The sequence below is a fragment of the Danio rerio genome, chromosome 4, assembly GCF_052040795.2.
Source record: "Danio rerio strain M-AB ecotype USA chromosome 4, GRCz13ab, whole genome shotgun sequence".
Lineage (NCBI taxonomy): Eukaryota > Metazoa > Chordata > Actinopteri > Cypriniformes > Danionidae > Danio > Danio rerio.
This window is the reverse complement of record NC_141024.2, coordinates 14424390-14436401: the sequence shown is the minus strand read 5'-3', so window position 1 is coordinate 14436401 and position 12012 is coordinate 14424390. Positions and strand designations below refer to the sequence as shown.

General features: G+C 37.1%; 2 long non-coding RNA genes across 2 annotated transcripts in view; one reads left to right on the top strand and one right to left on the bottom strand.

Moving 5' to 3' along the window:
* LOC147844665 (uncharacterized) overlaps positions 1 to 12012 on the bottom strand; it is an 892045-nt gene that overhangs the window by 213878 nt on the left and 666155 nt on the right. The gene's annotated exons all lie outside the window — the stretch shown is intronic.
* Positions 4532 to 10756, top strand: LOC103910423 (uncharacterized). The gene is made up of 5 exons (XR_015482906.1): positions 4532 to 7471; positions 7617 to 8021; positions 8206 to 9045; positions 9113 to 10083; positions 10141 to 10756. It is a non-coding gene; the product is annotated as an uncharacterized LOC103910423 (long non-coding RNA).

The following is a 12012-nucleotide window of genomic DNA, read 5'->3' as shown; positions in this document are numbered from 1 at the left end:
CATCCAGCGGTAATGAGGGTCTGCAGGTGGTCTTCTCTTGTCTGATCATCATGATATTTGGAATCGATATTCCAACATCTAAAGGAGAAATTAGTGAGGATTTATATATCTTTAAAGGTTCATTGATGCATTCATCTTGTTCATGAAAATAATCATTATGTACACAGACTCACTAGAGGATAATGCTGTTTATTTATGTATACACTCCCTCACCGGCCACTTTATTAGGTACACCTCACTAATACTGTGTTGGACCCGCTTTCGCCTTCAGAACTGCCTTAATCTTTTGTGGCATACATTCAACAAGGTACTGGAAATATTTCTTAGAGATTTTGGTCCATATTGACATGATAGCTTCACGCAGTTGCAGCAGATTTGTCGGCTGCACATTCATGATGCAAATCTCCCTTTATACCACATCCTAAAGGTGCACTACTGGATTGAGATGTGGTGACTGTGGAGGCCATTTGAGTACAGTGAACTCATTGTCATGTTCAGATTGTTTTCTTGAACATGACAATGAGTTCACTGTACTCAAATGGCCTCCACAGTCACCAGAACTCAATCTAATAGAGCAGCATTGGGATGTTGTGGATCATGGATGTGCAGGCAACAAATCTGCAGCAACTGCTTGATGCTATCATGTCAATTTGGGCCAAACTTTTGCAGGAATATTTCCAGTACCATGTTGCATCTATACCATAAAGAAATAAGGTAGTTATGTAGGCAAAAGGGGGTCCAACCCGGTACTAGTAAGGTATACCTAATAAAGTGGCAAGTGAGTAACTTATGCATTTATTTATTTTAACCATCAACTCGCAATAATGCAAACTTGCAAACATCTATTATATAATACATAATAGAGTGATATATAAAACTATAAAAATAAGTTCAATATATTGAACTTATTCCAAATATTTATTTATTTTAAGACCAGAAAAGTGCATTAAGTAAGCAAACATTAACTTATGCAAAGCATACTTCAGTAATAAACCATTCTACGCTTTTATCACAGCAGTTCACGGACAGGGCATGAACATAGAGGCTAAAACTAAAGAAATCATTCAGTCTATTGTCCATTTGCTCATCTTGTGTGTCCTCCATCAAACAGCGGCTCTCTGAATCGGCCCCTGGTTCACAATGGATCCTCTATCTTTGCTTTCCCTTCCATCATTTCTCCCTTGGACAATATTTACCTCAAGTGGCAACAAATAGATGTTTTTTTCAGCCACACAAAAAAAGCAGTGAAAAGGACCTTATCTCTCGCTTCTATTTCCCCCCAGTGAGCTTTTCAATTAGGTAATTACAGCCATGTGAAAGGAGACCCGGCACTGAGCCCCAATGCATTGTGGGAGCACCTGTCCCCCATAGACGCCAATTACCTGGCACACGAACCGTCTCCATTGTGCTGGCGCTCGAGGGGTCCGAGTCTGCAAACACAGCCAATGTGGCGTCTGATCAATGGAAGAGCGGCGTCTGTGAAAACAGGTACACACACCAAGAGGAATAAATGAGCCGCTGCTTTTCCCGCTTGCTTATTTATGCATTTGTGTTCAATTTGGAAGGCACAAAAACACTGTGAAGCTTGAAATGCTTTTTTCAGGACTGGTATCAACATTATGCTGGGAATTTACCCGTGCTATTTTCATAGTGTCACAGTTTTAAAAGAATGCTAAAATGAAAGCGTTGACAGCGGTTACTCGATTTCGTTCTGGTACAAACTAAATTGAAAATAGTCCATGTAATGTAAGTCAATGTGGCACAAAGTCGCTTCAAACTGTTTAACTGAAAAGTAATTTTGCTTTATAGATGTTAAAAGTATTGATCCTTTATATTGAGTCAAATTAAAGTTTACAGGGGCCTCTTGTTTGTTTGTTGTGTGTGTATATATATTTATATATATATACACACTATCTGACAAAAATCTTGTCGTCGATCCCAGTTGTAAGAGCAACAAATAATAACTCGACTTCTAGTTGATCATTTGGAAAAGTGGCAGAAGGTGGATTTTTTAGATGAATCATCTGTTGAACTGCATCACAATCATGACTAATATTGCAGAAGACCAATTGCAACCCGCATGGACCCAAGATTCTCACAGACTCAGTCAAGTTTTGTGAGGAAAAATCATGTTTTGGGGTTTCATTCAGTATGGGGGTCTGCGAGAGATCTGCAGAGTGGATGACAGCATTAACAGCCTGAGGTATAAGACATCTGTGCTGCCCATTACATTACAAACCACAGGAGAGGGCAAATTCCTCCCCAGGATAGCACTCCTCATACTTCAGCCTCCACATCAAAGTTCCTGAAAGTAAACAAGGTCAAGGTGCTCCAGGATTGGCCAGCCCAGTCACCAGATATGAACATTATTGAGCATGTCTGGGGTAACATGAAGGAGGAAACATTGAAGATGAATCCAAAGAATCTTGATGAACTCTGGGAGTCCTGCAAGAACACTTACTTTGCCATTCCAGATGACTTTATTAATAAGTTAATTGAGTCACAAAAGTGTGGATGCAGTCTTCCTAGCTCATGTGAGTCAATACACAATATTAATTCTTTGTCCACTACACCATGACTTAATATTCTATACTGTAAATTATTTCTGTTAGGTTTCAAGACTTTCGTCAAGGAATGATCATATTTTCTTTTGGTAAAATAATCAGAATCTGGAGGCCTTTGCCTTTTATATAAGCCACTTCTGATACTAAATGATCAACTAGAAGTCAAGTTATTGTTTGTCGTTCCTAAATACTGGAATTTACTGGAATACTGAAAATTTCCAACGAAACAGAACATTTTTATTGGCCTCTTTGGTTTATGTTAAGGTATTTCACTTTAAAGTAAATAAGAATAATTTATTCTCTGCCTTAAAAGTGACAAAAAACACTAATTTTGTTGATTCTTTATTTATGTAGTTTAAAGTTTGAGAAGATATAAAGGGTCACTAACTTTATCAATTCTTTCACAGCTTATATATATATAGTAGATAAAACAACTCCTAATAATACACAAATAGAGTGAACACGATGCACCATCTTTATTGTTGGACACTTCATATAATCCTATTCATTTTATTTAAAATTCTGAATAATATTGTTTTCGCCAAAAAATTTTTGTCCACCAATGGACATCAAAGAGTTGCAATTTTAGTAGTTCCAAAAAAGTTGCAAAAATATGTGAAAGATAAAAACTTCACAGTGGGATTCAGTCACATGATCTTAAATAGAGTCCTTCAACTTATTAAAGCTTTCAGTAAAGTTGCCGATTTAAAATCAGCATATAGCGTCACACCAGAGGTCATAGTTTCCAGTAACAAAATGTTCGTATATAGTAAAAAGGGGGCACTTAAGACATTTGTTAAGAAAATAAATAAAATTCAACCTTACAACTAACAATTGCAAAAAAAAAAATCCCAGGAACTATTTTAGTAAAAGTGACAAAGATACATGTGTAAACTTTTTAATAACAATAATATTTTACATTAAATAATTCTAAGGGATTTTAAAATAAAAACAAGGAGAAACAAGGATTTCCCAAACATCATGTGCATAAAAACAAGGATAAGTAATTATTAAAGACGCATCAGATTATTCAGTTAAACCAAACAAGACCCAGGTGGACACAATTATCATGGCGGAACAAGAAACAACAAACAGCGAAAAAGTAATTGGTAACACACAAACCTGCATCATACTGCAGAAAGCACTCTTATTCTACAAGAAACGCATCCGTGATGAAGCCATTTCCAGTGACGTGCCTCAGAAATGTCAGTATTCATCACCACGCTACTGAATGAATATATGCGCTTATAGTGACCTGAATAGTCGTCTATCCTTACTGTATGTGGAGCAAGAGACGGCTTCTGTCTCCCAAGTGAGCCAATTTAAGCTCAAGTCCACTTCATTGTGTGCTGTATCGATTCAGTTTGAACTCTTTTCCCTGATAAAGAAGCCCAGTGAGCTGGATGCAGATGTCCACAGGGGTGAGACTCCACAAAAATAAAATGAGAGAAAATCTCATTCAGGAAATGAAAGCAAAACCCAACCCATGGGCTTCAAAGTGGCAAAACATGTCAGTCAGCTGTCCTCGCACATAGAGCGATTCAAATCATTAGTTGAGTGGATGTCAATGAAGAGAACCTACTGTAATGAGATTAAAAGTCTGCAGGAAACCCGCCATCACTTTCATTTGGATATGTTAATGTTAATTATTTTAGGTTAAAAAAGACATTAGGGTCATTTTTTATGGCAAGGATCTCTTCAGATAAACACACTTTGATCTGAGTTATATAGGGCTGAGAGACAGTACGTCTGACAGGTTATATAACTTTTGCTTTGCTTCGTGACTGGCTGTAAGTTAGAGTTGGGAGAAAAAAAAAGGAAAGAAAAAGAGGAAAATGTCATATAAACAAGATTACAAGAAATCATTTATATATATATATATATATATATATATATATATATATATATATATATATATATATATATATCTCACTCACTATCTTTCAGCTGAGTCCCTGAATCAATCAGGGGTCGCCACAGCGGAATAAACCACCAATTACTCGGGGAAATGTTTTATGCAACAGGGGTATTATATATTACAGTATTTAAATAATATAAAACATATACAAATATATTTCATGGAGTTTCCTAGGAAACAATTGTCATTTACTATGTCTTCCCTGAATGTACATTTACCTCTAATGCCTCATTCACACTAGCAGCCACTTTGTAGCTGCCTGTGCTCTGGGTGGTGATCTGCTGCAAACGCAGGTCTGTGGCCTTTTCAGAAGTTTAAAGAGGATCCTGTGAGCTCTACTGGTGCTCCTTTTAACTGTCGCTCAAGAAAGTCGACTAAAGTTGCATAAAGTTGAAGGATTTTTAACTTTGTTGCGTCGCTTGACATGCCCACCTGGTCATCAACGATCGATGTCGCTCACCTAGATGGAGGTTGCTGGAAGTCGCTCACTCTCTGATAAAATGAGCGGTCGCTTTCAGTGTTGCCAGACATACGACAATCATTGCATTTGTACGATCAATAATGAAAGAAATACTTCAATGTATGATCATTTCAGAATTTTATGCCATTTAAAATGATTTTCATTGTGATTTTAGGGCTTCTATAGCTATTGATCTAGTTACATCTTTTGTCCACTGTCTGGGAGGAGAACGTGGAGTTAAATATGTTTATATCTTACGTTACATTTTCTCAGCCAATCAACTTAGAGAATGGCTCTCTCTCACGAGTTAACATTCAGGCTGTGGATGGCTGTGCTTAGGTTAGTAGTTTTCAGGTTGAGGTTGATCGTTTAAGTAATAAAGTAAAAAAAATGAATGCTGAAAAGGAAGGTGAGAAGGACAGGGGAATTTGCACTTGTTCTCATTTTTCCCCTTTTAAATGTGTCATATGAATTTGTTTTTCCTATGTTAATCTTATCAAAACAAGGCCACGGCTCATTACAGGTACTCTAAATGAGCTTGTGCACACCTCAGAGTGTGGAAAAGAATTGGGAGGGTGCACTGCTATGTTGTGGTCCATGACGGCATCCAATTTGTACCGCTATATGAATCCCTCAACATTCGATGACAGCGACTCTTAAGGCAGGAGTGGCCAACCCTGTTCCCGAAGAGCCACCTTCCTGCAGATTTCAGTTGCTACCCATATCAAACACACCTGAACCAATTAATTAGGACCTGAACACCACGTGATAATTACAGGCAGGTGTGTTTGATATGGGTTGCAACTGAAATCTGCAGGAAGGTGGCTCTGCAGGAACAGGGTTGGCCACCCCTGCTTTAAGGTATGCCTATTTATTTATTTATTTTTTTAACGTATGGTGGTAATTTGTATGTTATGTCCGATATTTGTCTAAATAATAGCTGTTTGCTCTCTGTTTGACTCGTGTACAATAATTTTCCTCCAAATACTATAATTTTTAGGTTCCGGTATGATACTTTGACATTTCCAATCTGGCAACACTGGATTGCTTCTTGCTTTACCGCTGCGAGTCGCTCGTAGTGTGGCCGCAGTTTAAAGTGTGTAGTAGTTCCTTTAAAGCGATTCACCCATAATGGAAAGTTCTGTCATCATTAGCTCAACCTTCACTTGCCACAAACCTGTTTGTGTTTCTTTCTTCTGTTTATCACAAAAGTTATTTTGAAGAATGTTATAAACATGTAACCACTGACTTCCATAATGCTATTGTTTTTACCTTGGAAGTCATTGGTCTCAGTTTTTGAACATTTAAACAAATATAAATTTTGTGTTCATCATAAAAAGTGAACTCATAAAGGTTTGGAACCACTTGTGGATAAGTAAATAGGTATATAGTACAGCCTAATTTGAATATTTTATTATTAGAGAAGTCAAATTGTCTTCTGTGTATTACATATGTCGTTGGGTAATATGCACATGAGAGCTGTAACATAACTCTGAATCACATTGAAGGACACTGCTATCACCTTCACAAACATCAACTCCCCAACTGGTTTACAAACCATTAAACCTCGAAACGCACTTTGATAAAAGCAACATCATTTAAACACGAATAGTGTTGTGAACACAAAGTCTAATGATGCCTGATTTCGGCTGTGGATCCATGTGAGTGATGAGATTCAAAAAGTGCTGCGCTTGCCAAAACGGCGAGCCTTTGTTTGATTCATTTGATCATTTAAAAGAAAAAAACCTCACTGTAAACGGACACGTGCTCTCACAGCAGCTCAGACCCTTTCCATCTTCACGTTAGGCGAAGGTAATTAAACTGTCACGTTTGCTTTGCGGGGAAAAAAACGCAGCAGTCACCACTTTCCCCCGCAACGTCGAGGAATATCTGTCATTTGCAGATGACTTCTGAATGGTTCATTTCCTTATCTGAACCTTTGATTTGTGCAGGGACCCGTGTCAATAAAGCATCTCCGCTGATGTTGTCTCTAAATGAACATCTCCAATTAGACACAAGCAATAATTCATTTGATGACTTACTGTTTATGCTCTTTGTGGCAATCTGTGCAGACGCGTGCGAGATGATTCGTGGTACCTTGAGGGAAATCTAAACCTTAATCACTGTATGAGAATAATTACGCCTCCTTTGTTGTTATGCTGATAAACTTCATCATAATTTGGCACCAGGAACCACAGCTTCACCATATTTTAGACACGACAGATTACAAACAGATAAAGCCACAATAGTGGGAAAGAATGAACTCACTGCTGTTCCAAACTCTTCAGTTAGCGGTTAGCATTAGCGTAGTCTTTCGTTTCTCATTGTGGCTGCTTCTGTGCTTATGCTGATAAACTTTTTTATTTGATGGTGGAAACTTCAACTTCAGCTAATTTTAGACAAGTTAGGTAAAACTGATAAGACCTCAACTTGAGAAGTGAGAATTCACTAGTATTGAAACACTTGAGGTATTAGCTATCGTTGACTTAGCTTTCTATTTCCTGTAGATGACGAACCCACAATCTAGCAGCAGAATCACAGCTTCATGAAATTATAAACAGATAAAAAAGAAAAATCCTTGAATAAAAGTCTTGAATTAATAGCTAACACATAGCTTAGCTTCAAATATTCCAAAATTACAGATTAAAAACAGATAAAAATAAAAATCCTTGAGTCAAAAGTCTTGAATTAGCAGCTAACATGTAGCTTAGCTTCAACTGTTCCAAAAAATACAAATTATAAACAAATAAAAAGCTAAATCCTTGAGTCAATAGTCTTTAATAATAGCTAACACATAGTTTAGCATCAATTTGCCTAAAAAATACAGATTAAAAACAGATAAAAAGAAAAATCCTTGAATTAAAAGTCTTGAAGTAACAGCTAACACATATCTTAGCTTTGAATATTCCAAAAACACAGATTAAAAACAGATAAAAAGAAAAATCCTTAAATTAAAAGTCTTGAAGTAACAGCTAACACATATCTTAGCTTTAAATATTCCAAAAATACAGATTAAAAACAGATAAAAAGAAAAATCTTTAAGTCAAAAGTCTTGAATTAGCAGCTAACACAAAGCTTAGCTTCAAATCTCCAAAAATACAAATTATAAAGAGATAAAAAGCTAAATCCTTGAGTCAAAAGTCTTGAATAATGGCTAACACATAGTTTAGCTTCAATTTGTCTAAAACATACAGATTAAAAACAGATCAAATGAAAAATCCTTGAATTAAAAGTCTTGAATTAGCAGCTAACACACAGCTTAGCTTCAAATGTTCAAAGAATAATGAACTCACTGCCATTCAAAAGACTTAAGACCACTAGCATCAGCATTTACTGTAGCTCTTTTGTTCCCCAATGCGATTGACTCAAGCGCACAAACAATAAGTCTTGAGAAGCTTTCTGTGTTCACTTGTGCCAAGATACTAATACATAGTCCTTTGTTTCCATACTATGCACTACTATGCTAGCATCTCCACCCTCATTAAATTATAAATGAATAGGAAACAATTGAGCCATAATTGATAGGCCTCTCCGTTCGTTCTCCTCACAGACTCTCTTTATCAGCCATGCGGTGACAAAAAAAAAAAAAAATCACAATGGCTGTCGTCTCTGCCACCTTTTCAGCTCATTCAGATCCGGACTGGTTCCATTGTGCTTGCCGCGGGCCTGATAAGGCACCGATAATGTTAACCCCGTTATCACATTTGCAGAAAAGAGGGCAAAATAAAAGACCTGAGACAGCCGGCGAATTAGCGACTCTGATGAATCGTCGGTTTGAACACCAGAGATTAGCATACTGATTGGACTGATTATTTGTAATTGCGGTTGGAAGTGAAAGCAGGCCGCGCCAGATCGTGCCGCTTTCGGTTCCAACCACAGCTTTGTAATGATGTCGAATTAATCTTTAATTAATTAATTAATCTTTTCTTATCCTCCTCGCCGGGTTCATATTATTGCAAATAACAGATTTTCCTTTGAAAAATTGAATGGTGAAACGGCAGCAGACGGTTTTTCCCCAAGTACGTACTTCAGGGGTGGACACGCGACAGAATCGGAAGATGTGCGATCTGGGGAATCCACGCAAATTCTGCGCATCTCCTGAGGTAGAGCGAGTGTCCTTCAAAGCCATCTGCTAGCATTTGCACCAGCTAATTAATTTGTCCTTCGCAGGATGTGTTGCTACAAGCAGGGGAATACAGATCCTGACAGATGCCGAACACAAGACAGTCCTGACGCTCAAGGGGATGCTATCAACTGTCTAGAGGGCTTCGAGACACCTAGCAAGATTAATCAATCATGATAGTGCATGAAGTTGTTTTCAGAGACGCTCAAGCTGAGGTAAATCCCGGGCTTCAGCACTGGCTACATTAACATAATATTGCTATTTCTTTGGTATAGCAGCAATCATTTCTTTGTAAAATCTGAATGATTGATGTTCGGTTGAGGATGTCAATTGAAATCGCAGCCCTATCATCTCAGATACCACTAGGGAAACTGGCCAAGAACATTATCATATTTTACGTTCTGTAAACAAGCTCTGCCTGAAGCACAAACCGGTGCCGACTGTTTTCCAGAATCCATTTATAGACACTTCCACCTGCAGTACTTGAAAAAAGACCACGGTGGATGACACTAGAGACAACAGAGTGAGGGAAAAAAACATTGTCTGCCAACTGCAAAGTTGTTAGAGCAGGTTCAGTTCTCCACGGGATTTGGTAAGCATTCCTTTCTAAGGTGAAATTTAGGAATGGCTATATTTTCACATGTTTGCGCAGACACTGAAATTCACAAGTGACAACGTTCTGCAATACTCTTAATCAATGAAGGTCATTAAATGTGTTCAGCATGTTAGCTGCTAGCTCAAGCGTTTGGAATGATAGTGGGCTCATTATTCTTTAGACATGTCAATTTTTATGATTCAGGTTGTGGTTTTATGTGTTTGATTATGGCGAGTTTTAAATTACAATAATGAGTCGATCAGCATAAACGCAAAGGAGTTAATCATATTGAGGAACAAAGGATCTACGTTAAATAAATTAGTGTTCTGAATTACATAAATATATCGTTATTCCTTAAATGTATTTTTGTGTGTATCAGGTTGTAGTTTTATGTTGAACTATGATTAGCATAAATGCAAAAATGTCAGTTGCTTCGAGGAACAAAAGATGGAGTAAATACAACACTTAAGCTTATGTTAGGTGTTAACTCAAGGGTTTTAAATAGCAGTGAACTCTTTTATTTCTCATGTAAAAAACTTTATGAATCAAAGTGCAGTTTTATTTGTTTGATCACAGAAATAAAATGCGATAGATGTGAATGTTTTGTTTTTTTTTTTTTTTTTTGGTTTGAAGTGAAGTTTAATTCTATACTAATTTCCAGAGCAGCACGTGATTATGATTGATCACAGCTGGTCCTGCATTAGCTAACGCATGATTCACCAATCCGATGATTCCTAACTCACTATAAATAACCAGAGTTTCTTACTACAGTTATCTTCGCCGTTATCTTTCACCTATCTCTCTATAGGGTGGCACAATGGCCCAGTGGTTAGCACTGTTGCATCACTGCAAGAACGTCACTGGTTCAAATCCTCAACAGGCCTGCTGTCATGTCTGTGCAGAGTTTATATGTTCTTCCCGTGCTTGCCTGGGTTTCTCCTGGGTTCTCCCATTTCCTCCCACCATACAAAAACGTGTCATAAGTGAATTGATCAATCTAAATTAACACTATAGTCGAGCTCTTAACCAGCAGTATATCTCTTCGTAGCATATTATAATCTGTCATTAGCTCGAAATAAAGGGGGGTTAGAGTTCTCGAGACCTGCCTGAACTCAAACTCCCCTCTCGCCCTGCAAACAGAACAGAGCCTTGTGCTCCCGGATCCTTTAAAAGTGCGTAATCATTTGGGAATTTTACTAACTGGCTGAAATCATTTTAATATTATAATTATTACAATATGTTCCTACATGACAAATATAGTAAAAGTGGAATGCTAATATTATTTAGCAAATTCAGCTAATGTCCTGAAGGTGGTCACTATAGGGCATTTATTTTATATACGTAATAATTTACTTAATTTGTTCAACAAAAAAAGAAGAAAAAAAAGAAAAGATGATACATTTACCATAGTCAAACTATAAAACAAATCAAATTAGTTTTATTTAAAAAGCTAAATGTAGCAATGCAAGAATGAATTAAATTACCAAAGTCTAAACTTTAAAATAGGTATATGGTAGTGTTGGAATATCAAGCCAATTCCATGCTTGTTCAATAAAAAAGGTCAGGAGAGGATTTTCTTCAATGCCTAAATTTTGAGTTATTTATTAGATGAATGATTCGAGGACAGAGTTCTGGGTTACATTACACCAATACAAGAATTACATTCAGGAGATGCGCAACAAAACTGTATTTCCCTGACTCCAGTATTTATACACAACTGATATTAAAAGAGTTTTGGTAAAACGTCACTTGTCAGTCATTCTGCAGTCCTTTGGCGGTTGCACCCAAACATACCTTCTCTTTCTGCAACCCTTCTCTGCATACCAGAACTGAACAGTTAAGTGCACCTTCCAACACTTCTGTTTTTTCCAGGAGTCTCCCGTATTTAAGACCGATCTCCCGTGACCTTCCCAATTTGTTATTTTTTCCCGGAAACTATCGTAACTTAAACCCGCCCAAAACACGCTCCATAGTACAGTTACTAACACTACAGTACAAGGTACCCGGTTCTCAACAGTGTTATTCAGACACCTCATCCCCGAACCTAACCGCCCCCTACTTGGCTAGGTTTTCAACTAAAAATGAAAAAACTGAAAGCATTTTAACCGTTCATTAACACAACAACTCAGTTTTGTGGCTTTCAAAATGTTTTTGAATACCTGACAACAACAAAACAAAACCAATGGCGGATTATAGGGCTAAATGTCTGCAGTTTAATTACAAATTGATATCACCAACTATTATACATACCATATAATCATAACATATAATACTGTGTTTTTAGACATTTCTGGTGTCTATCAGTAAACAAATCTTTTTAAAAATCCTAAAAGAAAACATTTCATTGTTGTG